This window comes from Schistocerca cancellata, chromosome 2 (assembly GCF_023864275.1).
Source record: "Schistocerca cancellata isolate TAMUIC-IGC-003103 chromosome 2, iqSchCanc2.1, whole genome shotgun sequence".
In the NCBI taxonomy this organism is placed as follows: Eukaryota; Metazoa; Arthropoda; class Insecta; order Orthoptera; family Acrididae; genus Schistocerca; species Schistocerca cancellata.
The window spans coordinates 952339059-952365867 of NC_064627.1; the positions used below are offsets into that span (position 1 = coordinate 952339059).

General features: G+C 48.6%; 42 non-coding genes across 42 annotated transcripts; 22 read left to right on the forward strand and 20 right to left on the reverse strand.

Annotated features, from left to right (window-relative positions):
- The first annotated feature begins 345 nt into the window (after positions 1-345).
- Positions 346-417, forward strand: Trnaq-uug (transfer RNA glutamine (anticodon UUG)). The gene has a single exon. It is a non-coding gene; the product is annotated as a tRNA-Gln (tRNA).
- Positions 418-923: 506 nt separating this feature from the next.
- Trnap-ugg (transfer RNA proline (anticodon UGG)) lies at positions 924-995 on the reverse strand. Its single transcript has one exon. It is a non-coding gene; the product is annotated as a tRNA-Pro (tRNA).
- Positions 996-1552: 557 nt separating this feature from the next.
- Positions 1553-1624, forward strand: Trnaq-uug (transfer RNA glutamine (anticodon UUG)). The gene has a single exon. It is a non-coding gene; the product is annotated as a tRNA-Gln (tRNA).
- A 506-nt stretch (positions 1625-2130) lies between these two features.
- Trnap-ugg (transfer RNA proline (anticodon UGG)) lies at positions 2131-2202 on the reverse strand. The gene has a single exon. It is a non-coding gene; the product is annotated as a tRNA-Pro (tRNA).
- Positions 2203-2759: 557 nt separating this feature from the next.
- Trnaq-uug (transfer RNA glutamine (anticodon UUG)) lies at positions 2760-2831 on the forward strand. Its single transcript has one exon. It is a non-coding gene; the product is annotated as a tRNA-Gln (tRNA).
- Positions 2832-3337: 506 nt separating this feature from the next.
- Positions 3338-3409, reverse strand: Trnap-ugg (transfer RNA proline (anticodon UGG)). The gene has a single exon. It is a non-coding gene; the product is annotated as a tRNA-Pro (tRNA).
- Positions 3410-3966: 557 nt separating this feature from the next.
- On the forward strand, positions 3967-4038 carry Trnaq-uug (transfer RNA glutamine (anticodon UUG)). Its single transcript has one exon. It is a non-coding gene; the product is annotated as a tRNA-Gln (tRNA).
- A 506-nt stretch (positions 4039-4544) lies between these two features.
- Trnap-ugg (transfer RNA proline (anticodon UGG)) lies at positions 4545-4616 on the reverse strand. The gene has a single exon. It is a non-coding gene; the product is annotated as a tRNA-Pro (tRNA).
- Positions 4617-5173: 557 nt separating this feature from the next.
- Trnaq-uug (transfer RNA glutamine (anticodon UUG)) lies at positions 5174-5245 on the forward strand. The gene has a single exon. It is a non-coding gene; the product is annotated as a tRNA-Gln (tRNA).
- Positions 5246-6380: 1135 nt separating this feature from the next.
- Positions 6381-6452, forward strand: Trnaq-uug (transfer RNA glutamine (anticodon UUG)). Its single transcript has one exon. It is a non-coding gene; the product is annotated as a tRNA-Gln (tRNA).
- Positions 6453-7587: 1135 nt separating this feature from the next.
- Trnaq-uug (transfer RNA glutamine (anticodon UUG)) lies at positions 7588-7659 on the forward strand. The gene has a single exon. It is a non-coding gene; the product is annotated as a tRNA-Gln (tRNA).
- A 506-nt stretch (positions 7660-8165) lies between these two features.
- Trnap-ugg (transfer RNA proline (anticodon UGG)) lies at positions 8166-8237 on the reverse strand. The gene has a single exon. It is a non-coding gene; the product is annotated as a tRNA-Pro (tRNA).
- Positions 8238-8794: 557 nt separating this feature from the next.
- Trnaq-uug (transfer RNA glutamine (anticodon UUG)) lies at positions 8795-8866 on the forward strand. The gene has a single exon. It is a non-coding gene; the product is annotated as a tRNA-Gln (tRNA).
- A 506-nt stretch (positions 8867-9372) lies between these two features.
- On the reverse strand, positions 9373-9444 carry Trnap-ugg (transfer RNA proline (anticodon UGG)). The gene has a single exon. It is a non-coding gene; the product is annotated as a tRNA-Pro (tRNA).
- Positions 9445-10001: 557 nt separating this feature from the next.
- On the forward strand, positions 10002-10073 carry Trnaq-uug (transfer RNA glutamine (anticodon UUG)). Its single transcript has one exon. It is a non-coding gene; the product is annotated as a tRNA-Gln (tRNA).
- Positions 10074-10579: 506 nt separating this feature from the next.
- Trnap-ugg (transfer RNA proline (anticodon UGG)) lies at positions 10580-10651 on the reverse strand. Its single transcript has one exon. It is a non-coding gene; the product is annotated as a tRNA-Pro (tRNA).
- A 557-nt stretch (positions 10652-11208) lies between these two features.
- On the forward strand, positions 11209-11280 carry Trnaq-uug (transfer RNA glutamine (anticodon UUG)). The gene has a single exon. It is a non-coding gene; the product is annotated as a tRNA-Gln (tRNA).
- A 506-nt stretch (positions 11281-11786) lies between these two features.
- On the reverse strand, positions 11787-11858 carry Trnap-ugg (transfer RNA proline (anticodon UGG)). Its single transcript has one exon. It is a non-coding gene; the product is annotated as a tRNA-Pro (tRNA).
- Positions 11859-12415: 557 nt separating this feature from the next.
- Trnaq-uug (transfer RNA glutamine (anticodon UUG)) lies at positions 12416-12487 on the forward strand. Its single transcript has one exon. It is a non-coding gene; the product is annotated as a tRNA-Gln (tRNA).
- Positions 12488-12993: 506 nt separating this feature from the next.
- Trnap-ugg (transfer RNA proline (anticodon UGG)) lies at positions 12994-13065 on the reverse strand. The gene has a single exon. It is a non-coding gene; the product is annotated as a tRNA-Pro (tRNA).
- A 557-nt stretch (positions 13066-13622) lies between these two features.
- Positions 13623-13694, forward strand: Trnaq-uug (transfer RNA glutamine (anticodon UUG)). Its single transcript has one exon. It is a non-coding gene; the product is annotated as a tRNA-Gln (tRNA).
- A 506-nt stretch (positions 13695-14200) lies between these two features.
- Trnap-ugg (transfer RNA proline (anticodon UGG)) lies at positions 14201-14272 on the reverse strand. Its single transcript has one exon. It is a non-coding gene; the product is annotated as a tRNA-Pro (tRNA).
- A 557-nt stretch (positions 14273-14829) lies between these two features.
- On the forward strand, positions 14830-14901 carry Trnaq-uug (transfer RNA glutamine (anticodon UUG)). The gene has a single exon. It is a non-coding gene; the product is annotated as a tRNA-Gln (tRNA).
- A 506-nt stretch (positions 14902-15407) lies between these two features.
- Positions 15408-15479, reverse strand: Trnap-ugg (transfer RNA proline (anticodon UGG)). The gene has a single exon. It is a non-coding gene; the product is annotated as a tRNA-Pro (tRNA).
- A 557-nt stretch (positions 15480-16036) lies between these two features.
- Trnaq-uug (transfer RNA glutamine (anticodon UUG)) lies at positions 16037-16108 on the forward strand. Its single transcript has one exon. It is a non-coding gene; the product is annotated as a tRNA-Gln (tRNA).
- A 506-nt stretch (positions 16109-16614) lies between these two features.
- Positions 16615-16686, reverse strand: Trnap-ugg (transfer RNA proline (anticodon UGG)). The gene has a single exon. It is a non-coding gene; the product is annotated as a tRNA-Pro (tRNA).
- A 557-nt stretch (positions 16687-17243) lies between these two features.
- Trnaq-uug (transfer RNA glutamine (anticodon UUG)) lies at positions 17244-17315 on the forward strand. Its single transcript has one exon. It is a non-coding gene; the product is annotated as a tRNA-Gln (tRNA).
- Positions 17316-17787: 472 nt separating this feature from the next.
- Positions 17788-17859, reverse strand: Trnap-ugg (transfer RNA proline (anticodon UGG)). The gene has a single exon. It is a non-coding gene; the product is annotated as a tRNA-Pro (tRNA).
- A 557-nt stretch (positions 17860-18416) lies between these two features.
- Positions 18417-18488, forward strand: Trnaq-uug (transfer RNA glutamine (anticodon UUG)). The gene has a single exon. It is a non-coding gene; the product is annotated as a tRNA-Gln (tRNA).
- A 506-nt stretch (positions 18489-18994) lies between these two features.
- Positions 18995-19066, reverse strand: Trnap-ugg (transfer RNA proline (anticodon UGG)). Its single transcript has one exon. It is a non-coding gene; the product is annotated as a tRNA-Pro (tRNA).
- A 557-nt stretch (positions 19067-19623) lies between these two features.
- Trnaq-uug (transfer RNA glutamine (anticodon UUG)) lies at positions 19624-19695 on the forward strand. Its single transcript has one exon. It is a non-coding gene; the product is annotated as a tRNA-Gln (tRNA).
- A 506-nt stretch (positions 19696-20201) lies between these two features.
- Trnap-ugg (transfer RNA proline (anticodon UGG)) lies at positions 20202-20273 on the reverse strand. Its single transcript has one exon. It is a non-coding gene; the product is annotated as a tRNA-Pro (tRNA).
- Positions 20274-20830: 557 nt separating this feature from the next.
- Trnaq-uug (transfer RNA glutamine (anticodon UUG)) lies at positions 20831-20902 on the forward strand. The gene has a single exon. It is a non-coding gene; the product is annotated as a tRNA-Gln (tRNA).
- Positions 20903-21408: 506 nt separating this feature from the next.
- On the reverse strand, positions 21409-21480 carry Trnap-ugg (transfer RNA proline (anticodon UGG)). Its single transcript has one exon. It is a non-coding gene; the product is annotated as a tRNA-Pro (tRNA).
- Positions 21481-22037: 557 nt separating this feature from the next.
- Positions 22038-22109, forward strand: Trnaq-uug (transfer RNA glutamine (anticodon UUG)). Its single transcript has one exon. It is a non-coding gene; the product is annotated as a tRNA-Gln (tRNA).
- A 506-nt stretch (positions 22110-22615) lies between these two features.
- Positions 22616-22687, reverse strand: Trnap-ugg (transfer RNA proline (anticodon UGG)). The gene has a single exon. It is a non-coding gene; the product is annotated as a tRNA-Pro (tRNA).
- A 557-nt stretch (positions 22688-23244) lies between these two features.
- Positions 23245-23316, forward strand: Trnaq-uug (transfer RNA glutamine (anticodon UUG)). The gene has a single exon. It is a non-coding gene; the product is annotated as a tRNA-Gln (tRNA).
- Positions 23317-23822: 506 nt separating this feature from the next.
- On the reverse strand, positions 23823-23894 carry Trnap-ugg (transfer RNA proline (anticodon UGG)). The gene has a single exon. It is a non-coding gene; the product is annotated as a tRNA-Pro (tRNA).
- Positions 23895-24451: 557 nt separating this feature from the next.
- Trnaq-uug (transfer RNA glutamine (anticodon UUG)) lies at positions 24452-24523 on the forward strand. Its single transcript has one exon. It is a non-coding gene; the product is annotated as a tRNA-Gln (tRNA).
- Positions 24524-25029: 506 nt separating this feature from the next.
- Trnap-ugg (transfer RNA proline (anticodon UGG)) lies at positions 25030-25101 on the reverse strand. The gene has a single exon. It is a non-coding gene; the product is annotated as a tRNA-Pro (tRNA).
- A 557-nt stretch (positions 25102-25658) lies between these two features.
- Positions 25659-25730, forward strand: Trnaq-uug (transfer RNA glutamine (anticodon UUG)). The gene has a single exon. It is a non-coding gene; the product is annotated as a tRNA-Gln (tRNA).
- A 506-nt stretch (positions 25731-26236) lies between these two features.
- On the reverse strand, positions 26237-26308 carry Trnap-ugg (transfer RNA proline (anticodon UGG)). The gene has a single exon. It is a non-coding gene; the product is annotated as a tRNA-Pro (tRNA).
- Positions 26309-26809: the final 501 nt, after the last annotated feature.

Consider the following 26809-nt stretch of genomic DNA (forward strand, 5'->3'; position numbering starts at 1 on the left):
TCACGCACTATCCGCCCACTACGTAGCGTTCTGTGTCAGCACGCAGTTTTCGCCAGTACTCTGTGTCCATAGCTGTTTCCATAGCTAGGCTGCTTCCAGCACAATGCATGCACCATAAGAAAGTGGCCGTTGCGCGATTTTGATTACCTGAGCCTTCGACATCACTTGATGTACGAATACTGGCAAGAATTCTTGCTACATTCGAAGGTGCACCTTCCACTTTCAGCCTACCTGGTTGCTTCATTTGCCACGCAAACACTTCCTGAGGACGCTACATGAAATAACATCGCATCTCATCGGCTTAATGACATGATGCTACTGAACTGAAGACCGCTACAGGCATTCGGTTCCATGGTGTAATGGTTAGCACTCTGGACTTTGAATCCAGCGATCCGAGTTCGAGTCTCGGTGGAACCTGACGCTGTGTTTTGCGCTCGTTTCTAGAAATGTGTACGAGCCGGTAGTTGGAATTGTATATGCAGAATTTTAGCTAGGATCATGTAACGCAAATTGTTAATAGCAGTCCACACGTGAATGGGGAACGCTCCAAATGCTTATGCTATTGATACTAGGATTAATAACGGAACGAAAGGGGTTCAACTGCGAGAAGACGCCCTCAGCTGTTTCTCCCAGCAGGAAAGACATCTCTCCGTTTTGGGTGCTGCATGCGCATGCATTTAACAAACGTGCATGCGATGTACTAGTTCCTGGGAAACGAATAGAATCGCTGTACGTGCCAGTCTTTACGTATAGATATAAGTGAGCGAAGACGGCTTAATCCTGCCACGTAGATTGCTTTTCACATGACGCACTTGCCAGTCTCTTGGGCCGGTGGCCCACATGCAGTTTGTCCTGTTGCGTGGCTTACTTTCAGAGACTCGCAAGTTTAACGTAGTGTTTGGTTGTCGCGAAACTGAAAAGTAGGGCCTGTCCGGGATATGAACCCGGAACCTCCTGCACCCAAAGCAGGAATCATACCCCTAGACCAACAGGCCGCACAAGGAAGCACGTCTGCACCCCGCCACCTACTGACATCTTGCCGCACTTGCTAGTTGCAGCATACAATCTGGACCATATTCTCAAAGAGCTTTCTTAATCCGACACCCACAACATGAGCTGTGCTGAACACCAGTGTATGTGAATGCTCAAAGAGCTGCTAGAGTTGTGTGTCAGTTTTTCGACCGTGTGAAGTGCAAATGTTATCGTGTCACGCACTATCCGCCCACTACGTAGCGTTCTGTGTCAGCACGCAGTTTTCGCCAGTACTCTGTGTCCATAGCTGTTTCCATAGCTAGGCTGCTTCCAGCACAATGCATGCACCATACGAAAGTGGCCGTTGCGCGATTTTGATTACCTGAGCCATCGACACCACTTGATGTACGAATACTGGCAAGAATTCTTGCTACATTCGAAGGTGCACCTTCCACTTTCAGCCTACTTGGTTGCTTCATTTGCCACGCAAACACTTCCTGAGGACGCTACATGAAATAACATCGCATCTCATCGGCTTAATGACATGATGCTACTGAACTGAAGACCGCTACAGGCATCCGGTTCCATGGTGTAATGGTTAGCACTCTGGACTTTGAATCCAGCGATCCGAGTTCGAGTCTCGGTGGAACCTGACGCTGTGTTTTGCGCTCGTTTCTAGAAATGTGTACGAGCCGGTAGTTGGAATTGTATATGCAGAATTTTAGCTAGGATCATGTAACGCAAATTGTTAATAGCAGTCCACACGTGAATGGGGAACGCTCCAAATGCTTATGCTTTTGATACTAGGATTAATAACGGAACGGAAGGGGTTCAACTGCGAGAAGACGCCCTCAGCTGTTTCTCCCAGCAGGAAAGACATCTCTCCGTTTTGGGTGCTGCATGCGCATGCATTTAACAAACGTGCATGCGATGTACTAGTTCCTGGGAAACGAATAGAATCGCTGTACGTGCCAGTCTTTACGTATAGATATAAGTGAGCGAAGACGGCTTAATCCTGCCACGTAGATTGCTTTCCACATGACGCACTTGCCAGTCTCTTGGGCCGGTGGCCCACATGCAGTTTGTCCTGTTGCGTGGCTTACTTTCAGAGACTCGCAAGTTTAACGTAGTGTTTGGTTGTCGCGAAACTGAAAAGTAGGGCCTGTCCGGGATATGAACCCGGAACCTCCTGCACCCAAAGCAGGAATCATACCCCTAGACCAACAGGCCGCACAAGGAAGCACGTCTGCACCCCGCCACCTACTGACATCTTGCCGCACTTGCTAGTTGCAGCATACAATCTGGACCATATTCTCAAAGAGCTTTCTTAATCCGACACCCACAACATGAGCTGTGCTGAACACCAGTGTATGTGAATGCTCAAAGAGCTGCTAGAGTTGTGTGTCAGTATTTCGACCGTGTGAAGTGCAAATGTTATCGTGTCACGCACTATCCGCCCACTACGTAGCGTTCTGTGTCAGCACGCAGTTTTCGCCAGTACTCTGTGTCCATAGCTGTTTCCATAGCTAGGCTGCTTCCAGCACAATGCATGCACCATACGAAAGTGGCCGTTGCGCGATTTTGATTACCTGAGCCTTCGACATCACTTGATGTACGAATACTGCCAAGAATTCTTGCTACATTCGAAGGTGCACCTTCCACTTTCAGCCTACCTGGTTGCTTCATTTGCCACGCAAACACTTCCTGAGGACGCTACATGAAATAACATCGCATCTCATCGGCTTAATGACATGATGCTACTGAACTCAAGACCGCTACAGGCATCCGGTTCCATGGTGTAATGGTTAGCACTCTGGACTTTGAATCCAGCGATCCGAGTTCGAGTCTCGGTGGAACCTGACGCTGTGTTTTGCGCTCGTTTCTAGAAATGTGTACGAGCCGGTAGTTGGAATTGTATATGCAGAATTTTAGCTAGGATCATGTAACGCAAATTGTTAATAGCAGTCCACACGTGAATGGGGAACGCTCCAAATGCTTATGCTTTTGATACTAGGATTAATAACGGAACGAAAGGGGTTCAACTGCGAGAAGACGCCCTCAGCTGTTTCTCCCAGCAGGAAAGACATCTCTCCGTTTTGGGTGCTGCATGCGCATGCATTTAACAAACGTGCATGCGATGTACTAGTTCCTGGGAAACGAATAGAATCGCTGTACGTGCCAGTCTTTACGTATAGATATAAGTGAGCGAAGACGGCTTAATCCTGCCACGTAGATTGCTTTCCACATGACGCACTTGCCAGTCTCTTGGGCCGGTGGCCCCCATGCAGTTTGTCCTGTTGCGTGGCTTACTTTCAGAGACTCGCAAGTTTAACGTAGTGTTTGGTTGTCGCGAAAGTGAAAAGTAGGGCCTGTCCGGGATATGAACCCGGAACCTCCTGCACCCAAAGCAGGAATCATACCCCTAGACCAACAGGCCGCACAAGGAAGCACGTCTGCACCCCGCCACCTACTGACATCTTGCCGCACTTGCTAGTTGCAGCATACAATCTGGACCATATTCTCAAAGAGCTTTCTTAATCCGACACCCACAACATGAGCTGTGCTGAACTCCAGTGTATGTGAATGCTCAAAGAGCTGCTAGAGTTGTGTGTCAGTATTTCGACCGTGTGAAGTGCAAATGTTATCGTGTCACGCACTATCCGCCCACTACGTAGCGTTCTGTGTCAGCACGCAGTTTTCGCCAGTACTCTGTGTCCATAGCTGTTTCCATAGCTAGGCTGCTTCCAGCACAATGCATGCACCATACGAAAGTGGCCGTTGCGCGATTTTGATTACCTGAGCCTTCGACATCACTTGATGTACGAATACTGGCAAGAATTCTTGCTACATTCGAAGGTGCACCTTCCACTTTCAGCCTACCTGGTTGCTTCATTTGCCACGCAAACACTTCCTGAGGACGCTACATGAAATAACATCGCATCTCATCGGCTTAATGACATGATGCTACTGAACTGAAGATCGCTACAGGCATTCGGTTCCATGGTGTAATGGTTAGCACTCTGGACTTTGAATCCAGCGATCCGAGTTCGAGTCTCGGTGGAACCTGACGCTGTGTTTTGCGCTCGTTTCTAGAAATGTGTACGAGCCGGTAGTTGGAATTGTATATGCAGAATTTTAGCTAGGATCATGTAACGCAAATTGTTAATAGCAGTCCACACGTGAATGGGGAACGCTCCAAATGCTTATGCTATTGATACTAGGATTAATAACGGAACGAAAGGGGTTCAACTGCGAGAAGACGCCCTCAGCTGTTTCTCCCAGCAGGAAAGACATCTCTCCGTTTTGGGTGCTGCATGCGCATGCATTTAACAAACGTGCATGCGATGTACTAGTTCCTGGGAAACGAATAGAATCGCTGTACGTGCCAGTCTTTACGTATAGATATAAGTGAGCGAAGACGGCTTAATCCTGCCACGTAGATTGCTTTTCACATGACGCACTTGCCAGTCTCTTGGGCCGGTGGCCCACATGCAGTTTGTCCTGTTGCGTGGCTTACTTTCAGAGACTCGCAAGTTTAACGTAGTGTTTGGTTGTCGCGAAACTGAAAAGTAGGGCCTGTCCGGGATATGAACCCGGAACCTCCTGCACCCAAAGCAGGAATCATACCCCTAGACCAACAGGCCGCACAAGGAAGCACGTCTGCACCCCGCCACCTACTGACATCTTGCCGCACTTGCTAGTTGCAGCATACAATCTGGACCATATTCTCAAAGAGCTTTCTTAATCCGACACCCACAACATGAGCTGTGCTGAACACCAGTGTATGTGAATGCTCAAAGAGCTGCTAGAGTTGTGTGTCAGTTTTTCGACCGTGTGAAGTGCAAATGTTATCGTGTCACGCACTATCCGCCCACTACGTAGCGTTCTGTGTCAGCACGCAGTTTTCGCCAGTACTCTGTGTCCATAGCTGTTTCCATAGCTAGGCTGCTTCCAGCACAATGCATGCACCATACGAAAGTGGCCGTTGCGCGATTTTGATTACCTGAGCCTTCGACACCACTTGATGTACGAATACTGGCAAGAATTCTTGCTACATTCGAAGGTGCACCTTCCACTTTCAGCCTACTTGGTTGCTTCATTTGCCACGCAAACACTTCCTGAGGACGCTACATGAAATAACATCGCATCTCATCGGCTTAATGACATGATGCTACTGAACTGAAGACCGCTACAGGCATCCGGTTCCATGGTGTAATGGTTAGCACTCTGGACTTTGAATCCAGCGATCCGAGTTCGAGTCTCGGTGGAACCTGACGCTGTGTTTTGCGCTCGTTTCTAGAAATGTGTACGAGCCGGTAGTTGGAATTGTATATGCGGAATTTTAGCTAGGATCATGTAACGCAAATTGTTAATAGCAGTCCACACGTGAATGGGGAACGCTCCAAATGCTTATGCTTTTGATACTAGGATTAATAACGGAACGAAAGGGGTTCAACTGCGAGAAGACGCCCTCAGCTGTTTCTCCCAGCAGGAAAGACATCTCTCCGTTTTGGGTGCTGCATGCGCATGCATTTAACAAACGTGCATGCGATGTACTAGTTCCTGGGAAACGAATAGAATCGCTGTACGTGCCAGTCTTTACGTATAGATATAAGTGAGCGAAGACGGCTTAATCCTGCCACGTAGATTGCTTTCCACATGACGCACTTGCCAGTCTCTTGGGCCGGTGGCCCACATGCAGTTTGCCCTGTTGCGTGGCTTACTTTCAGAGACTCGCAAGTTTAACGTAGTGTTTGGTTGTCGCGAAAGTGAAAAGTAGGGCCTGTCCAAGTTTTGAACCCGGGACCTCCTGCACCCAAAGCAGGAATCATACCCCTAGACCAACAGGCCGCACGAGGAAGCACGTCTGCACCCCGCCACCTACTGACATCTTGCCGCACTTGCTAGTTGCAGCATACAATCTGGACCATATTCTCAAAGAGCTTTCTTAATCCGACACCCACAACATGAGCTGTGCTGAACACCAGTGTATGTGAATGCTCAAAGAGCTGCTAGAGTTGTGTGTCAGTATTTCGACCGTGTGAAGTGCAAATGTTATCGTGTCACGCACTATCCGCCCACTACGTAGCGTTCTGTGTCAGCACGCAGTTTTCGCCAGTACTCTGTGTCCATAGCTGTTTCCATAGCTAGGCTGCTTCCAGCACAATGCATGCACCATACGAAAGTGGCCGTTGCGCGATTTTGAATACCTGAGCCTTCGACATCACTTGATGTACGAATACTGGCAAGAATTCTTGCTACATTCGAAGGTGCACCTTCCACTTTCAGCCTACTTGGTTGCTTCATTTGCCACGCAAACACTTCCTGAGGACGCTACATGAAATAACATCGCATCTCATCGGCTTAATGACATGATGCTACTGAACTGAAGACCGCTACAGGCATCCGGTTCCATGGTGTAATGGTTAGCACTCTGGACTTTGAATCCAGCGATCCGAGTTCGAGTCTCGGTGGAACCTGACGCTGTGTTTTGCGCTCGTTTCTAGAAATGTGTACGAGCCGGAAGTTGGAATTGTATATGCAGAATTTTAGCTAGGATCATGTAACGCAAATTGTTAATAGCAGTCCACACGTGAATGGGGAACGCTCCAAATGCTTATGCTTTTGATACTAGGATTAATAACGGAACGAAAGGGGTTCAACTGCGAGAAGACGCCCTCAGCTGTTTCTCCCAGCAGGAAAGACATCTCTCCGTTTTGGGTGCTGCATGCGCATTCATTTAACAAACGTGCATGCGATGTACTAGTTCCTGGGAAACGAATAGAATCGCTGTACGTGCCAGTCTTTACGTATAGATATAAGTGAGCGAAGACGGCTTAATCCTGCCACGTAGATTGCTTTCCACATGACGCACTTGCCAGTCTCTTGGGCCGGCGGCCCAAATGCAGTTTGTCCTGTTGCGTGGCTTACTTTCAGAGACTCGCAAGTTTAACGTAGTGTTTGGTTGTCGCGAAACTGAAAAGTAGGGCCTGTCCGGGATATGAACCCGGGACCTCCTGCACCCAAAGCAGGAAACATACCCCTAGACCAACAGGCCGCACAAGGAAGCAGGTCTGCACCCCGCCACCTACTGACATCTTGCCGCACTTGCTAGTTGCAGCATACAATCTGGACCATATTCTCAAAGAGCTTTCTTAATCCGACACCCACAACATGAGCTGTGCTGAACACCAGTGCATGTGAATGCTCAAAGAGCTGATAGAGTTGTGTGTCAGTATTTCGACCGTGTGAAGTGCAAATGTTATCGTGTCACGCACTATCCGCCCACTACGTAGCGTTCTGTGTCAGCACGCAGTTTTCGCCAGTACTCTGTGTCCATAGCTGTTTCCATAGCTAGGCTGCTTCCAGCACAATGCATGCACCATACGAAAGTGGCCGTTGCGCGATTTTGATTACCTGAGCCTTCGACATCACTTGATGTACGAATACTGGCAAGAATTCTTGCTACATTCGAAGGTGCACCTTCCACTTTCAGCCTACTTGGTTGCTTCATTTGCCACGCAAACACTTCCTGAGGACGCTACATGAAATAACATCGCATCTCATCGGCTTAATGACATGATGCTACTGAACTGATGACCGCTATCGGCATCCGGTTCCATGGTGTAATGGTTAGCACTCTGGACTTTGAATCCAGCGATCCGAGTTCGAGTCTCGGTGGAACCTGACGCTGTGTTTTGCGCTCGTTTCTAGAAATGTGTACGAGCCGGTAGTTGGAATTGTATATGCAGAATTTTAGCTAGGATCATGTAACGCAAATTGTTAATAGCAGTCCACACGTGAATGGGGAACGCTCCAAATGCTTATGCTTTTGATACTAGGATTAATAACGGAACGAAAGGGGTTCAACTGCGAGAAGACGCCCTCAGCTGTTTCTCCCAGCAGGAAAGACATCTCTCCGTTTTGGGTGCTGCATGCGCATGCATTTAACAAACGTGCATGCGATGTACTAGTTCCTGGGAAACGAATAGAATCGCTGTACGTGCCAGTCTTTACGTATAGGTATAAGTGAGCGGAGACGGCTTAATCCTGCCACGTAGATTGCTTTCCACATGACGCACTTGCCAGTCTCTTGGGCCGGCGGCCCAAATGCAGTTTGTCCTGTTGCGTGGCTTACTTTCAGAGACTCGCAAGTTTAACGTAGTGTTTGGTTGTCGCGAAACTGAAAAGTAGGGCCTGTCCGGGATATGAACCCGGGACCTCCTGCACCCAAAGCAGGAATCATACCCCTAGACCAACAGGCCGCACAAGGAAGCACGTCTGCACCCCGCCACCTACTGACATCTTGCCGCACTTGCTAGTTGCAGCATACAATCTGGACCATATTCTCAAAGAGCTTTCTTAATCCGACACCCACAACATGAGCTGTGCTGAACACCAGTGCATGTGAATGCTCAAAGAGCTGCTAGAGTTGTGTGTCAGTATTTCGACCGTGTGAAGTGCAAATGTTATCGTGTCACGCACTATCCGCCCACTACGTAGCGTTCTGTGTCAGCACGCAGTTTTCGCCAGTACTCTGTGTCCATAGCTGTTTCCATAGCTAGGCTGCTTCCAGCACAATGCATGCACCATACGAAAGTGGCCGTTGCGCGATTTTGATTACCTGAGCCTTCGACATCACTTGATGTACGAATACTGGCAAGAATTCTTGCTACATTCGAAGGTGCACCTTCCACTTTCAGCCTACTTGGTTGCTTCATTTGCCACGCAAACACTTCCTGAGGACGCTACATGAAATAACATCGCATCTCATCGGCTTAATGACATGATGCTACTGAACTGAAGACCGCTACAGGCATCCGGTTCCATGGTGTAATGGTTAGCACTCTGGACTTTGAATCCAGCGATCCGAGTTCGAGTCTCGGTGGAACCTGACGCTGTGTTTTGCGCTCGTTTCTAGAAATGTGTACGAGCCGGTAGTTGGAATTGTATATGCAGAATTTTAGCTAGGATCATGTAACGCAAATTGTTAATAGCAGTCCACACGTGAATGGGGAACGCTCCAAATGCTTATGCTTTTGATACTAGGATTAATAACGGAACGAAAGGGGTTCAACTGCGAGAAGACGCCCTCAGCTGTTTCTCCCAGCAGGAAAGACATCTCTCCGTTTTGGGTGCTGCATGCGCATGCATTTAACAAACGTGCATGCGATGTACTAGTTCCTGGGAAACGAATAGAATCGCTGTACGTGCCAGTCTTTACGTATAGATATAAGTGAGCGAAGACGGCTTAATCCTGCCACGTAGATTGCTTTCCACATGACGCACTTGCCAGTCTCTTGGGCCGGTGGCCCACATGCAGTTTGTCCTGTTGCGTGGCTTACTTTCAGAGACTCGCAAGTTTAACGTAGTGTTTGGTTGTCGCGAAAGTGAAAAGTAGGGCCTGTCCGGGTTTTGAACCCGGGACCTCCTGCACCCAAAGCAGGAATCATACCCCTAGACCAACAGGCCGCACGAGGAAGCACGTCTGCACCCCGCCACCTACTGACATCTTGCCGCACTTGCTAGTTGCAGCATACAATCTGGACCATATTCTCAAAGAGCTTTCTTAATCCGACACCCACAACATGAGCTGTGCTGAACACCAGTGTATGTGAATGCTCAAAGAGCTGCTAGAGTTGTGTGTCAGTATTTCGACCGTGTGAAGTGCAAATGTTATCGTGTCACGCACTATCCGCCCACTACGTAGCGTTCTGTGTCAGCACGCAGTTTTCGCCAGTACTCTGTGTCCATAGCTGTTTCCATAGCTAGGCTGCTTCCAGCACAATGCATGCACCATACGAAAGTGGCCGTTGCGCGATTTTGAATACCTGAGCCTTCGACATCACTTGATGTACGAATACTGGCAAGAATTCTTGCTACATTCGAAGGTGCACCTTCCACTTTCAGCCTACTTGGTTGCTTCATTTGCCACGCAAACACTTCCTGAGGACGCTACATGAAATAACATCGCATCTCATCGGCTTAATGACATGATGCTACTGAACTGAAGACCGCTACAGGCATGCGGTTCCATGGTGTAATGGTTAGCACTCTGGACTTTGAATCCAGCGATCCGAGTTCGAGTCTCGGTGGAACCTGACGCTGTGTTTTGCGCTCGTTTCTAGAAATGTGTACGAGCCGGTAGTTGGAATTGTATATGCAGAATTTTAGCTAGGATCATGTAACGCAAATTGTTAATAGCAGTCCACACGTGAATAGGGAACGCTCCAAATGCTTATGCTTTTGATACTAGGATTAATAACGGAACGAAAGGGGTTCAACTGCGAGAAGACGCCCTCAGCTGTTTCTCCCAGCAGGAAAGACATCTCTCCGTTTTGGGTGCTGCATGCGCATGCATTTAACAAACGTGCATGCGATGTACTAGTTCCTGGGAAACGAATAGAATCGCTGTACGTGCCAGTCTTTACGTATAGATATAAGTGAGCGAAGACGGCTTAATCCTGCCACGTAGATTGCTTTCCACATGACGCACTTGCCAGTCTCTTGGGCCGGTGGCCCACATGCAGTTTGTCCTGTTGCGTGGCTTACTTTCAGAGACTCGCAAGTTTAACGTAGTGTTTGGTTGTCGCGAAAGTGAAAAGTAGGGCCTGTCCGGGTTTTGAACCCGGGACCTCCTGCACCCAAAGCAGGAATCATACCCCTAGACCAACAGGCCGCACGAGGAAGCACGTCTGCACCCCGCCACCTACTGACATCTTGCCGCACTTGCTAGTTGCAGCATACAATCTGGACCATATTCTCAAAGAGCTTTCTTAATCCGACACCCACAACATGAGCTGTGCTGAACACCAGTGTATGTGAATGCTCAAAGAGCTGCTAGAGTTGTGTGTCAGTATTTCGACCGTGTGAAGTGCAAATGTTATCGTGTCACGCACTATCCGCCCACTACGTAGCGTTCTGTGTCAGCACGCAGTTTTCGCCAGTACTCTGTGTCCATAGCTGTTTCCATAGCTAGGCTGCTTCCAGCACAATGCATGCACCATACGAAAGTGGCCGTTGCGCGATTTTGAATACCTGAGCCTTCGACATCACTTGATGTACGAATACTGGCAAGAATTCTTGCTACATTCGAAGGTGCACCTTCCACTTTCAGCCTACTTGGTTGCTTCATTTGCCACGCAAACACTTCCTGAGGACGCTACATGAAATAACATCGCATCTCATCGGCTTAATGACATGATGCTACTGAACTGAAGACCGCTACAGGCATCCGGTTCCATGGTGTAATGGTTAGCACTCTGGACTTTGAATCCAGCGATCCGAGTTCGAGTCTCGGTGGAACCTGACGCTGTGTTTTGCGCTCGTTTCTAGAAATGTGTACGAGCCGGTAGTTGGAATTGTATATGCAGAATTTTAGCTAGGATCATGTAACGCAAATTGTTAATAGCAGTCCACACGTGAATAGGGAACGCTCCAAATGCTTATGCTTTTGATACTAGGATTAATAACGGAACGAAAGGGGTTCAACTGCGAGAAGACGCCCTCAGCTGTTTCTCCCAGCAGGAAAGACATCTCTCCGTTTTGGGTGCTGCATGCGCATGCATTTAACAAACGTGCATGCGATGTACTAGTTCCTGGGAAACGAATAGAATCGCTGTACGTGCCAGTCTTTACGTATAGGTATAAGTGAGCGAAGACGGCTTAATCCTGCCACGTAGATTGCTTTCCACATGACGCACTTGCCAGTCTCTTGGGCCGGCGGCCCAAATGCAGTTTGTCCTGTTGCGTGGCTTACTTTCAGAGACTCGCAAGTTTAACGTAGTGTTTGGTTGTCGCGAAACTGAAAAGTAGGGCCTGTCCGGGATATGAACCCGGGACCTCCTGCACCCAAAGCAGGAATCATACCCCTAGACCAACAGGCCGCACAAGGAAGCACGTCTGCACCCCGCCACCTACTGACATCTTGCCGCACTTGCTAGTTGCAGCATACAATCTGGACCATATTCTCAAAGAGCTTTCTTAATCCGACACCCACAACATGAGCTTTGCTGAACACCAGTGTATGTGAATGCTCAAAGAGCTGCTAGAGTTGTGTGTCAGTATTTCGACCGTGTGAAGTGCAAATGTTATCGTGTCACGCACTATCCGCCCACTACGTAGCGTTCTGTGTCAGCACGCAGTTTTCGCCAGTACTCTGTGTCCATAGCTGTTTCCATAGCTAGGCTGCTTCCAGCACAATGCATGCACCATACGAAAGTGGCCGTTGCGCGATTTTGATTACCTGAGCCTTCGACATCACTTGATGTACGAATACTGGCAAGAATTCTTGCTACATTCGAAGGTGCACCTTCCACTTTCAGCCTACTTGGTTGCTTCATTTGCCACGCAAACACTTCCTGAGGACGCTACATGAAATAACATAGCATCTCATCGGCTTAATGACATGATGCTACTGAACTGAAGACCGCTACAGGCATCCGGTTCCATGGTGTAATGGTTAGCACTCTGGACTTTGAATCCAGCGATCCGAGTTCGAGTCTCGGTGGAACCTGACGCTGTGTTTTGCGCTCGTTTCTAGAAATGTGTACGAGCCGGTAGTTGGAATTGTATATGCAGAATTTTAGCTAGGATCATGTAACGCAAATTGTTAATAGCAGTCCACACGTGAATGGGGAACGCTCCAAATGCTTATGCTTTTGATACTAGGATTAATAACGGAACGAAAGGGGTTCAACTGCGAGAAGACGCCCTCAGCTGTTTCTCCAAGCAGGAAAGACATCTCTCCGTTTTGGGTGCTGCATGCGCATGCATTTAACAAACGTGCATGCGATGTACTAGTTCCTGGGAAACGAATAGAATCGCTGTACGTGCCAGTCTTTACGTATAGATATAAGTGAGCGAAGACGGCTTAATCCTGCCACGTAGATTGCTTTCCACATGACGCACTTGCCAGTCTCTTGGGCCGGTGGCCCACATGCAGTTTGTCCTGTTGCGTGGCTTACTTTCAGAGACTCGCAAGTTTAACGTAGTGTTTGGTTGTCGCGAAACTGAAAAGTAGGGCCTGTCCGGGATATGAACCCGGGACCTCCTGCACCCAAAGCAGGAATCATACCCCTAGACCAACAGGCCGCACAAGGAAGCACGTCTGCACCCCGCCACCTACTGACATCTTGCCGCACTTGCTAGTTGCAGCATACAATCTGGACCATATTCTCAAAGAGCTTTCTTAATCCGACACCCACAACATGAGCTGTGCTGAACACCAGTGCATGTGAATGCTCAAAGAGCTGCTAGAGTTGTGTGTCAGTATTTCGACCGTGTGAAGTGCAAATGTTATCGTGTCACGCACTATCCGCCCACTACGTAGCGTTCTGTGTCAGCACGCAGTTTTCGCCAGTACTCTGTGTCCATAGCTGTTTCCATAGCTAGGCTGCTTCCAGCACAATGCATGCACCATACGAAAGTGGCCGTTGCGCGATTTTGATTACCTGAGCCTTCGACATCACTTGATGTACGAATACTGGCAAGAATTCTTGCTACATTCGAAGGTGCACCTTCCACTTTCAGCCTACTTGGTTGCTTCATTTGCCACGCAAACACTTCCTGAGGACGCTACTTGAAATAACATCGCATCTCATCGGCTTAATGACATGATGCTACTGAACTGAAGACCGCTACAGGCATCCGGTTCCATGGTGTAATAGTTAGCACTCTGGACTTTGAATCCAGCGATCCGAGTTCGAGTCTCGGTGGAACCTGACGCTGTGTTTTGCGCTCGTTTCTAGAAATGTGTACGAGCCGGTAGTTGGAATTGTATATGCAGAATTTTAGCTAGGATCATGTAACGCAAATTGATAATAGCAGTCCACACGTGAATGGGGAACGCTCCAAATGCTTATGCTTTTGATACTAGGATTAATAACGGAACCAAAGGGGTTCAACTGCGAGAAGACGCCCTCAGCTGTTTCTCCCAGCAGGAAAGACATCTCTCCGTTTTGGGTGCTGCATGCGCATGCATTTAACAAACGTGCATGCGATGTACTAGTTCCTGGGAAACGAATAGAATCGCTGTACGTGCCAGTCTTTACGTATAGGTATAAGTGAGCGAAGACGGCTTAATCCTGCCACGTAGATTGCTTTCCACATGACGCACTTGCCAGTCTCTTGGGCCGGCGGCCCAAATGCAGTTTGTCCTGTTGCGTGGCTTACTTTCAGAGACTCGCAAGTTTAACGTAGTGTTTGGTTGTCGCGAAACTGAATAGTAGGGCCTGTCCGGGATATGAACCCGGGACCTCCTGCACCCAAAGCAGGAATCATACCCCTAGACCAACAGGCCGCACAAGGAAGCACGTCTGCACCCCGCCACCTACTGACATCTTGCCGCACTTGCTAGTTGCAGCATACAATCTGGACCATATTCTCAAAGAGCTTTCTTAATCCGACACCCACAACATGAGCTGTGCTGAACACCAGTGCATGTGAATGCTCAAAGAGCTGCTAGAGTTGTGTGTCAGTATTTCGACCGTGTGAAGTGCAAATGTTATCGTGTCACGCACTATCCGCCCACTACGTAGCGTTCTGTGTCAGCACGCAGTTTTCGCCAGTACTCTGTGTCCATAGCTGTTTCCATAGCTAGGCTGCTTCCAGCACAATGCATGCACCATACGAAAGTGGCCGTTGCGCGATTTTGATTACCTGAGCCTTCGACATCACTTGATGTACGAATACTGGCAAGAATTCTTGCTACATTCGAAGGTGCACCTTCCACTTTCAGCCTACTTGGTTGCTTCATTTGCCACGCAAACACTTCCTGAGGACGCTACATGAAATAACATCGCATCTCATCGGCTTAATGACATGATGCTACTGAACTGAAGACCGCTACAGGCATCCGGTTCCATGGTGTAATGGTTAGCACTCTGGACTTTGAATCCAGCGATCCGAGTTCGAGTCTCGGTGGAACCTGACGCTGTGTTTTGCGCTCGTTTCTAGAAATGTGTACGAGCCGGTAGTTGGAATTGTATATGCAGAATTTTAGCTAGGATCATGTAACGCAAATTGTTAATAGCAGTCCACACGTGAATGGGGAACGCTCCAAATGCTTATGCTTTTGATACTAGGATTAATAACGGAACGAAAGGGGTTCAACTGCGAGAAGACGCCCTCAGCTGTTTCTCCCAGCAGGAAAGACATCTCTCCGTTTTGGGTGCTGCATGCGCATGCATTTAACAAACGTGCATGCGATGTACTAGTTCCTGGGAAACGAATAGAATCGCTGTACGTGCCAGTCTTTACGTATAGATATAAGTGAGCGAAGACGGCTTAATCCTGCCACGTAGATTGCTTTTCACATGACGCACTTGCCAGTCTCTTGGGCCGGTGGCCCACATGCAGTTTGTCCTGTTGCGTGGCTTACTTTCAGAGACTCGCAAGTTTAACGTAGTGTTTGGTTGTCGCGAAACTGAAAAGTAGGGCCTGTCCGGGATATGAACCCGGGATCTCCTGCACCCAAAGCAGGAATCATACCCCTAGACCAACAGGCCGCACAAGGAAGCACGTCTGCACCCCGCCACCTACTGACATCTTGCCGCACTTGCTAGTTGCAGCATACAATCTGGACCATATTCTCAAAGAGCTTTCTTAATCCGACACCCACAACATGAGCTGTGCTGAACACCAGTGCATGTGAATGCTCAAAGAGCTGCTAGAGTTGTGTGTCAGTATTTCGACCGTGTGAAGTGCAAATGTTATCGTGTCACGCACTATCCGCCCACTACGTAGCGTTCTGTGTCAGCACGCAGTTTTCGCCAGTACTCTGTGTCCATAGCTGTTTCCATAGCTAGGCTGCTTCCAGCACAATGCATGCACCATACGAAAGTGGCCGTTGCGCGATTTTGATTACCTGAGCCTTCGACATCACTTGATGTACGAATACTGGCAAGAATTCTTGCTACATTCGAAGGTGCACCTTCCACTTTCAGCCTACTTGGTTGCTTCATTTGCCACGCAAACACTTCCTGAGGACGCTACATGAAATAACATCGCATCTCATCGGCTTAATGACATGATGCTACTGAACTGAAGACCGCTACAGGCATCCGGTTCCATGGTGTAATGGTTAGCACTCTGGACTTTGAATCCAGCGATCCGAGTTCGAGTCTCGGTGGAACCTGACGCTGTTTTTTGCGCTCGTTTCTAGAAATGTGTACGAGCCGGTAGTTGGAATTGTATATGCAGAATTTTAGCTAGGATCATGTAACGCAAATTGTTAATAGCAGTCCACACGTGAATGGGGAACGCTCCAAATGCTTATGCTTTTGATACTAGGATTAATAACGGAACGAAAGGGGTTCAACTGCGAGAAGACGCCCTCAGCTGTTTCTCCCAGCAGGAAAGACATCTCTCCGTTTTGGGTGCTGCATGCGCATGCATTTAACAAACGTGCATGCGATGTACTAGTTCCTGGGAAACGAATAGAATCGCTGTACGTGCCAGTCTTTACGTATAGATATAAGTGAGCGAAGACGGCTTAATCCTGCCACGTAGATTGCTTTCCACATGACGCACTTGCCAGTCTCTTGGGCCGGTGGCCAACATGCAGTTTGTCCTGTTGCGTGGCTTACTTTCAGAGACTCGCAAGTTTAACGTAGTGTTTGGTTGTCGCGAAACTGAAAAGTAGGGCCTGTCCGGGATATGAACCCGGGACCTCCTGCACCCAAAGCAGGAATCATACCCCTAGACCAACAGGCCGCACAAGGAAGCACGTCTGCACCCCGCCACCTACTGACATCTTGCCGCACTTGCTAGTTGCAGCATACAATCTGGACCATATTCTCAAAGAGCTTTCTTAATCCGACACCCACAACATGAGCTGTGCTGAACACCAGTGCATGTGAATGCTCAAAGAGCTGCTAGAGTTGTGTGTCAGTATTTCGACCGTGTGAAGTGCAAATGTTATCGTGTCACGCACTATCCGCCCACTACGTAGCGTTCTGTGTCAGCACGCAGTTTTCGCCAGTACTCTGTGTCCATAGCTGTTTCCATAGCTAGGCTGCTTCCAGCACAATGCATGCACCATACGAAAGTGGCCGTTGCGCGATTTTGATTACCTGAGCCTTCGACATCACTTGATGTACGAATACTGGCAAGAATTCTTGCTACATTCGAAGGTGCACCTTCCACTTTCAGCCTACTTGGTTGCTTCATTTGCCACGCAAACACTTCCTGAGGACGCTACATGAAATAACATCGCATCTCATCGGCTTAATGACATGATGCTACTGAACTGAAGACCGCTACAGGCATCCGGTTCCATGGTGTAATGGTTAGCACTCTGGACTTTGAATCCAGCGATCCGAGTTCGAGTCTCGGTGGAACCTGACGCTGTGTTTTGCGCTCGTTTCTAGAAATGTGTACGAGCCGGTAGTTGGAATTGTAATTGTTAATAGCAGTCCACACGTGAATGGGGAACGCTCCAAATGCTTATGCTTTTGATACTAGGATTAATAACGGAACGAAAGGGGTTCAACTGCGAGAAGACGCCCTCAGCTGTTTCTCCCAGCAGGAAAGACATCTCTCCGTTTTGGGTGCTGCATGCGCATGCATTTAACAAACGTGCATGCGATGTACTAGTTCCTGGGAAACGAATAGAATCGCTGTACGTGCCAGTCTTTACGTATAGATATAAGTGAGCGAAGACGGCTTAATCCTGCCACGTAGATTGCTTTCCACATGACGCACTTGCCAGTCTCTTGGGCCGGCGGCCCAAATGCAGTTTGTCCTGTTGCGTGGCTTACTTTCAGAGACTCGCAAGTTTAACGTAGTGTTTGGTTGTCGCGAAACTGAAAAGTAGGGCCTGTCCGGGATATGAACCCGGGACCTCCTGCACCCAAAGCAGGAATCATACCCCTAGACCAACAGGCCGCACAAGGAAGCACGTCTGCACCCCGCCACCTACTGACATCTTGCCGCACTTGCTAGTTGCAGCATACAATCTGGACCATATTCTCAAAGAGCTTTCTTAATCCGACACCCACAACATGAGCTGTGCTGAACACCAGTGCATGTGAATGCTCAAAGAGCTGCTAGAGTTGTGTGTCAGTATTTCGACCGTGTGAAGTGCAAATGTTATCGTGTCACGCACTATCCGCCCACTACGTAGCGTTCTGTGTCAGCACGCAGTTTTCGCCAGTACTCTGTGTCCATAGCTGTTTCCATAGCTAGGCTGCTTCCAGCACAATGCATGCACCATACGAAAGTGGCCGTTGCGCGATTTTGATTACCTGAGCCTTCGACATCACTTGATGTACGAATACTGGCAAGAATTCTTGCTACATTCGAAGGTGCACCTTCCACTTTCAGCCTACTTGGTTGCTTCATTTGCCACGCAAACACTTCCTGAGGACGCTACATGAAATAACATCGCATCTCATCGGCTTAATGACATGATGCTACTGAACTGAAGACCGCTACAGGCATCCGGTTCCATGGTGTAATGGTTAGCACTCTGGACTTTGAATCCAGCGATCCGAGTTCGAGTCTCGGTGGAACCTGACGCTGTGTTTTGCGCTCGTTTCTAGAAATGTGTACGAGCCGGTAGTTGGAATTGTATATGCAGAATTTTAGCTAGGATCATGTAACGCAAATTGTTAATAGCAGTCCACACGTGAATGGGGAACGCTCCAAATGCTTATGCTTTTGATACTAGGATTAATAACGGAACGAAAGGGGTTCAACTGCGAGAAGACGCCCTCAGCTGTTTCTCCCAGCAGGAAAGACATCTCTCCGTTTTGGGTGCTGCATGCGCATGCATTTTACAAACGTGCATGCGATGTACTAGTTCCTGGGAAACGAATAGAATCGCTGTACGTGCCAGTCTTTACGTATAGATATAAGTGAGCGAAGACGGCTTAATCCTGCCACGTAGATTGCTTTCCACATGACGCACTTGCCAGTCTCTTGGGCCGGTGGCCCACATGCAGTTTGTCCTGTTGCGTGGCTTACTTTCAGAGACTCGCAAGTTTAACGTAGTGTTTGGTTGTCGCGAAACTGAAAAGTAGGGCCTGTCCGGGATATGAACCCGGGACCTCCTGCACCCAAAGCAGGAATCATACCCCTAGACCAACAGGCCGCACAAGGAAGCACGTCTGCACCCCGCCACCTACTGACATCTTGCCGCACTTGCTAGTTGCAGCATACAATCTGGACCATATTCTCAAAGAGCTTTCTTAATCCGACACCCACAACATGAGCTGTGCTGAACACCAGTGCATGTGAATGCTCAAAGAGCTGCTAGAGTTGTGTGTCAGTATTTCGACCGTGTGAAGTGCAAATGTTATCGTGTCACGCACTATCCGCCCACTACGTAGCGTTCTGTGTCAGCACGCAGTTTTCGCCAGTACTCTGTGTCCATAGCTGTTTCCATAGCTAGGCTGCTTCCAGCACAATGCATGCACCATACGAAAGTGGCCGTTGCGCGATTTTGATTACCTGAGCCTTCGACATCACTTGATGTACGAATACTGGCAAGAATTCTTGCTACATTCGAAGGTGCACCTTCCACTTTCAGCCTACTTGGTTGCTTCATTTGCCACGCAAACACTTCCTGAGGACGCTACATGAAATAACATCGCATCTCATCGGCTTAATGACATGATGCTACTGAACTGAAGACCGCTACAGGCATCCGGTTCCATGGTGTAATGGTTAGCACTCTGGACTTTGAATCCAGCGATCCGAGTTCGAGTCTCGGTGGAACCTGACGCTGTGTTTTGCGCTCGTTTCTAGAAATGTGTACGAGCCGGTAGTTGGAATTGTATATGCAGAATTTTAGCTAGGATCATGTAACGCAAATTGTTAATAGCAGTCCACACGTGAATGGGGAACGCTCCAAATGCTTATGCCTTTGATACTAGGATTAATAACGGAACGAAAGGGGTTCAACTGCGAGAAGACGCCCTCAGCTGTTTCTCCCAGCAGGAAAGACATCTCTCCGTTTTGGGTGCTGCATGCGCATGCATTTAACAAACGTGCATGCGATGTACTAGTTCCTGGGAAACGAATAGAATCGCTGTACGTGCCAGTCTTTACGTATAGATATAAGTGAGCGAAGACGGCTTAATCCTGCCACGTAGATTGCTTTCCACATGACGCACTTGCCAGTCTCTTGGGCCGGTGGCCCACATGCAGTTTGTCCTGTTGCGTGGCTTACTTTCAGAGACTCGCAAGTTTAACGTAGTGTTTGGTTGTCGCGAAACTGAAAAGTAGGGCCTGTCCGGGATATGAACCCGGGACCTCCTGCACCCAAAGCAGGAATCATACCCCTAGACCAACAGGCCGCACAAGGAAGCACGTCTGCACCCCGCCACCTACTGACATCTTGCCGCACTTGCTAGTTGCAGCATACAATCTGGACCATATTCTCAAAGAGCTTTCTTAATCCGACACCCACAACATGAGCTGTGCTGAACACCAGTGCATGTGAATGCTCAAAGAGCTGCTAGAGTTGTGTGTCAGTATTTCGACCGTGTGAAGTGCAAATGTTATCGTGTCACGCACTATCCGCCCACTACGTAGCGTTCTGTGTCAGCACGCAGTTTTCGCCAGTACTCTGTGTCCATAGCTGTTTCCATAGCTAGGCTGCTTCCAGCACAATGCATGCACCATACGAAAGTGGCCGTTGCGCGATTTTGATTACCTGAGCCTTCGACATCACTTGATGTACGAATACTGGCAAGAATTCTTGCTACATTCGAAGGTGCACCTTCCACTTTCAGCCTACTTGGTTGCTTCATTTGCCACGCAAACACTTCCTGAGGACGCTACATGAAATAACATCGCATCTCATCGGCTTAATGACATGATGCTACTGAACTGAAGACCGCTACAGGCATCCGGTTCCATGGTGTAATGGTTAGCACTCTGGACTTTGAATCCAGCGATCCGAGTTCGAGTCTCGGTGGAACCTGACGCTGTGTTTTGCGCTCGTTTCTAGAAATGTGTACGAGCCGGTAGTTGGAATTGTATATGCAGAATTTTAGCTAGGATCATGTAACGCAAATTGTTAATAGCAGTCCACACGTGAATGGGGAACGCTCCAAATGCTTATGCTTTTGATACTAGGATTAATAACGGAACGAAAGGGGTTCAACTGCGAGAAGACGCCCTCAGCTGTTTCTCCCAGCAGGAAAGACATCTCTCCGTTTTGGGTGCTGCATGCGCATGCATTTAACAAACGTGCATGCGATGTACTAGTTCCTGGGAAACGAATAGAATCGCTGTACGTGCCAGTCTTTACGTATAGATATAAGTGAGCGAAGACGGCTTAATCCTGCCACGTAGATTGCTTTCCACATGACGCACTTGCCAGTCTCTTGGGCCGGTGGCCCACATGCAGTTTGTCCTGTTGCGTGGCTTACTTTCAGAGACTCGCAAGTTTAACGTAGTGTTTGGTTGTCGCGAAACTGAAAAGTAGGGCCTGTCCGGGATATGAACCCGGGACCTCCTGCACCCAAAGCAGGAATCATACCCCTAGACCAACAGGCCGCACAAGGAAGCACGTCTGCACCCCGCCACCTACTGACATCTTGCCGCACTTGCTAGTTGCAGCATACAATCTGGACCATATTCTCAAAGAGCTTTCTTAATCCGACACCCACAACATGAGCTGTGCTGAACACCAGTGCATGTGAATGCTCAAAGAGCTGCTAGAGTTGTGTGTCAGTATTTCGACCGTGTGAAGTGCAAATGTTATCGTGTCACGCACTATCCGCCCACTACGTAGCGTTCTGTGTCAGCACGCAGTTTTCGCCAGTACTCTGTGTCCATAGCTGTTTCCATAGCTAGGCTGCTTCCAGCACAATGCATGCACCATACGAAAGTGGCCGTTGCGCGATTTTGATTACCTGAGCCTTCGACATCACTTGATGTACGAATACTGGCAAGAATTCTTGCTACATTCGAAGGTGCACCTTCCACTTTCAGCCTACTTGGTTGCTTCATTTGCCACGCAAACACTTCCTGAGGACGCTACATGAAATAACATCGCATCTCATCGGCTTAATGACATGATGCTACTGAACTGAAGACCGCTACAGGCATCCGGTTCCATGGTGTAATGGTTAGCACTCTGGACTTTGAATCCAGCGATCCGAGTTCGAGTCTCGGTGGAACCTGACGCTGTGTTTTGCGCTCGTTTCTAGAAATGTGTACGAGCCGGTAGTTGGAATTGTATATGCAGAATTTTAGCTAGGATCATGTAACGCAAATTGTTAATAGCAGTCCACACGTGAATGGGGAACGCTCCAAGTGCTTATGCTTTTGATACTAGGATTAATAACGGAACGAAAGGGGTTCAACTGCGAGAAGACGCCCTCAGCTGTTTCTCCCAGCAGGAAAGACATCTCTCCGTTTTGGGTGCTGCATGCACATGCATTTAACAAACGTGCATGCGATGTACTAGTTCCTGGGAAACGAATAGAATCGCTGTACGTGCCAGTCTTTACGTATAGATATAAGTGAGCGAAGACGGCTTAATCCTGCCACGTAGATTGCTTTCCACATGACGCACTTGCCAGTCTCTTGGGCCGGTGGCCCACATGCAGTTTGTCCTGTTGCGTGGCTTACTTTCAGAGACTCGCAAGTTTAACGTAGTGTTTGGTTGTCGCGAAACTGAAAAGTAGGGCCTGTCCGGGATATGAACCCGGGACCTCCTGCACCCAAAGCAGGAATCATACCCCTAGACCAACAGGCCGCACAAGGAAGCACGTCTGCACCCCGCCACCTACTGACATCTTGCCGCACTTGCTAGTTGCAGCATACAATCTGGACCATATTCTCAAAGAGCTTTCTTAATCCGACACCCACAACATGAGCTGTGCTGAACACCAGTGCATGTGAATGCTCAAAGAGCTGCTAGAGTTGTGTGTCAGTATTTCGACCGTGTGAAGTGCAAATGTTATCGTGTCACGCACTATCCGCCCACTACGTAGCGTTCTGTGTCAGCACGCAGTTTTCGCCAGTACTCTGTGTCCATAGCTGTTTCCATAGCTAGGCTGCTTCCAGCACAATGCATGCACCATACGAAAGTGGCCGTTGCGCGATTTTGATTACCTGAGCCTTCGACATCACTTGATGTACGAATACTGGCAAGAATTCTTGCTACATTCGAAGGTGCACCTTCCACTTTCAGCCTACTTGGTTGCTTCATTTGCCACGCAAACACTTCCTGAGGACGCTACATGAAATAACATCGCATCTCATCGGCTTAATGACATGATGCTACTGAACTGAAGACCGCTACAGGCATCCGGTTCCATGGTGTGATGGTTAGCACTCTGGACTTTGAATCCAGCGATCCGAGTTCGAGTCTCGGTGGAACCTGACGCTGTGTTTTGCGCTCGTTTCTAGAAATGTGTACGAGCCGGTAGTTGGAATTGTATATGCAGAATTTTAGCTAGGATCATGTAACGCAAATTGTTAATAGCAGTCCACACGTGAATGGGGAACGCTCCAAATGCTTATGCTTTTGATACTAGGATTAATAACGGAACGAAAGGGGTTCAACTGCGAGAAGACGCCCTCAGCTGTTTCTCCCAGCAGGAAAGACATCTCTCCGTTTTGGGTGCTGCATGCGCATGCATTTAACAAACGTGCATGCGATGTACTAGTTCCTGGGAAACGAATAGAATCGCTGTACGTGCCAGTCTTTACGTATAGATATAAGTGAGCGAAGACGGCTTAATCCTGCCACGTAGATTGCTTTCCACATGACGCACTTGCCAGTCTCTTGGGCCGGTGGCCCACATGCAGTTTGTCCTGTTGCGTGGCTTACTTTCAGAGACTCGCAAGTTTAACGTAGTGTTTGGTTGTCGCGAAACTGAAAAGTAGGGCCTGTCCGGGATATGAACCCGGGACCTCCTGCACCCAAAGCAGGAATCATACCCCTAGACCAACAGGCCGCACAAGGAAGCACGTCTGCACCCCGCCACCTACTGACATCTTGCCGCACTTGCTAGTTGCAGCATACAATCTGGACCATATTCTCAAAGAGCTTTCTTAATCCGACACCCACAACATGAGCTGTGCTGAACACCAGTGCATGTGAATGCTCAAAGAGCTGCTAGAGTTGTGTGTCAGTATTTCGACCGTGTGAAGTGCAAATGTTATCGTGTCACGCACTATCCGCCCACTACGTAGCGTTCTGTGTCAGCACGCAGTTTTCGCCAGTACTCTGTGTCCATAGCTGTTTCCATAGCTAGGCTGCTTCCAGCACAATGCATGCACCATACGAAAGTGGCCGTTGCGCGATTTTGATTACCTGAGCCTTCGACATCACTTGATGTACGAATACTGGCAAGAATTCTTGCTACATTCGAAGGTGCACCTTCCACTTTCAGCCTACTTGGTTGCTTCATTTGCCACGCAAACACTTCCTGAGGACGCTACATGAAATAACATCGCATCTCATCGGCTTAATGACATGATGCTACTGAACTGAAGACCGCTACAGGCATCCGGTTCCATGGTGTAATGGTTAGCACTCTGGACTTTGAATCCAGCGATCCGAGTTCGAGTCTCGGTGGAACCTGACGCTGTGTTTTGCGCTCGTTTCTAGAAATGTGTACGAGCCGGTAGTTGGAATTGTATATGCAGAATTTTAGCTAGGATCATGTAACGCAAATTGTTAATAGCAGTCCACACGTGAATGGGGAACGCTCCAAATGCTTATGCTTTTGATACTAGGATTAATAACGGAACCAAAGGAGTTCAACTGCGAGAAGACGCCCTCAGCTGTTTCTCCCAGCAGGAAAGACATCTCTCCGTTTTGGGTGCTGCATGCGCATGCATTTAACAAACGTGCATGCGATGTACTAGTTCCTGGGAAACGAATAGAATCGCTGTACGTGCCAGTCTTTACGTATAGATATAAGTGAGCGAAGACGGCTTCATCCTGCCACGTAGATTGCTTTCCACATGACGCACTTGCCAGTCTCTAGGGCCGGCGGCCCAAATGCAGTTTGTCCTGTTGCGTGGCTTACTTTCAGAGACTCGCAAGTTTAACGTAGTGTTTGGTTGTCGCGAAACTGAAAAGTAGGGCCTGTCCGGGATATGAACCCGGGACCTCCTGCACCCAAAGCAGGAATCATACCCCTAGACCAACAGGCCGCACAAGGAAGCACGTCTGCACCCCGCCACCTACTGACATCTTGCCGCACTTGCTAGTTGCAGCATACAATCTGGACCATATTCTCAAAGAGCTTTCTTAATCCGACACCCACAACATGAGCTGTGCTGAACACCAGTGCATGTGAATGCTCAAAGAGCTGCTAGAGTTGTGTGTCAGTATTTCGACCGTGTGAAGTGCAAATGTTATCGTGTCACGCACTATCCGCCCACTACGTAGCGTTCTGTGTCAGCACGCAGTTTTCGCCAGTACTCTGTGTCCATAGCTGTTTCCATAGCTAGGCTGCTTCCAGCACAATGCATGCACCATACGAAAGTGGCCGTTGCGCGATTTTGATTACCTGAGCCTTCGACATCACTTGATGTACGAATACTGGCAAGAATTCTTGCTACATTCGAAGGTGCACCTTCCACTTTCAGCCTACTTGGTTGCTTCATTTGCCACGCAAACACTTCCTGAGGACGCTACTTGAAATAACATCGCATCTCATCGGCTTAATGACATGATGCTACTGAACTGAAGACCGCTACAGGCATCCGGTTCCATGGTGTAATGGTTAGCACTCTGGACTTTGAATCCAGCGATCCGAGTTCGAGTCTCGGTGGAACCTGACGCTGTGTTTTGCGCTCGTTTCTAGAAATGTGTACGAGCCGGTAGTTGGAATTGTATATGCAGAATTTTAGCTAGGATCATGTAACGCAAATTGTTAATAGCAGTCCACACGTGAATGGGGAACGCTCCAAATGCTTATGCTTTTGATACTAGGATTAATAACGGAACGAAAGGGGTTCAACTGCGAGAAGACGCCCTCAGCTGTTTCTCCCAGCAGGAAAGACATCTCTCCGTTTTGGGTGCTGCATGCGCATGCATTTAACAAACGTGCATGCGATGTACTAGTTCCTGGGAAACGAATAGAATCGCTGTACGTGCCAGTCTTTACGTATAGATATAAGTGAGCGAAGACGGCTTAATCCTGCCACGTAGATTGCTTTCCACATGACGCACTTGCCAGTCTCTTGGGCCGGCGGCCCAAATGCAGTTTGTCCTGTTGCGTGGCTTACTTTCAGAGACTCGCAAGTTTAACGTAGTGTTTGGTTGTCGCGAAACTGAAAAGTAGGGCCTGTCCGGGATATGAACCCGGGACCTCCTGCACCCAAAGCAGGAATCATACCCCTAGACCAACAGGCCGCAAAAGGAAGCACGTCTGCACCCCGCCACCTACTGACATCTTGCCGCACTTGCTAGTTGCAGCATACAATCTGGACCATATTCTCAAAGAGCTTTCTTAATCCGACACCCACAACATGAGCTGTGCTGAACACCAGTGCATGTGAATGCTCAAAGAGCTGCTAGAGTTGTGTGTCAGTATTTCGACCGTGTGAAGTGCAAATGTTATCGTGTCACGCACTATCCGCCCACTACGTAGCGTTCTGTGTCAGCACGCAGTTTTCGCCAGTACTCTGTGTCCATAGCTGTTTCCATAGCTAGGCTGCTTCCAGCACAATGCATGCACCATACGAAAGTGGCCGTTGCGCGATTTTGATTACCTGAGCCTTCGACATCACTTGATGTACGAATACTGGCAAGAATTCTTGCTACATTCGAAGGTGCACCTTCCACTTTCAGCCTACTTGGTTGCTTCATTTGCCACGCAAACACTTCCTGAGGACGCTACATGAAATAACATCG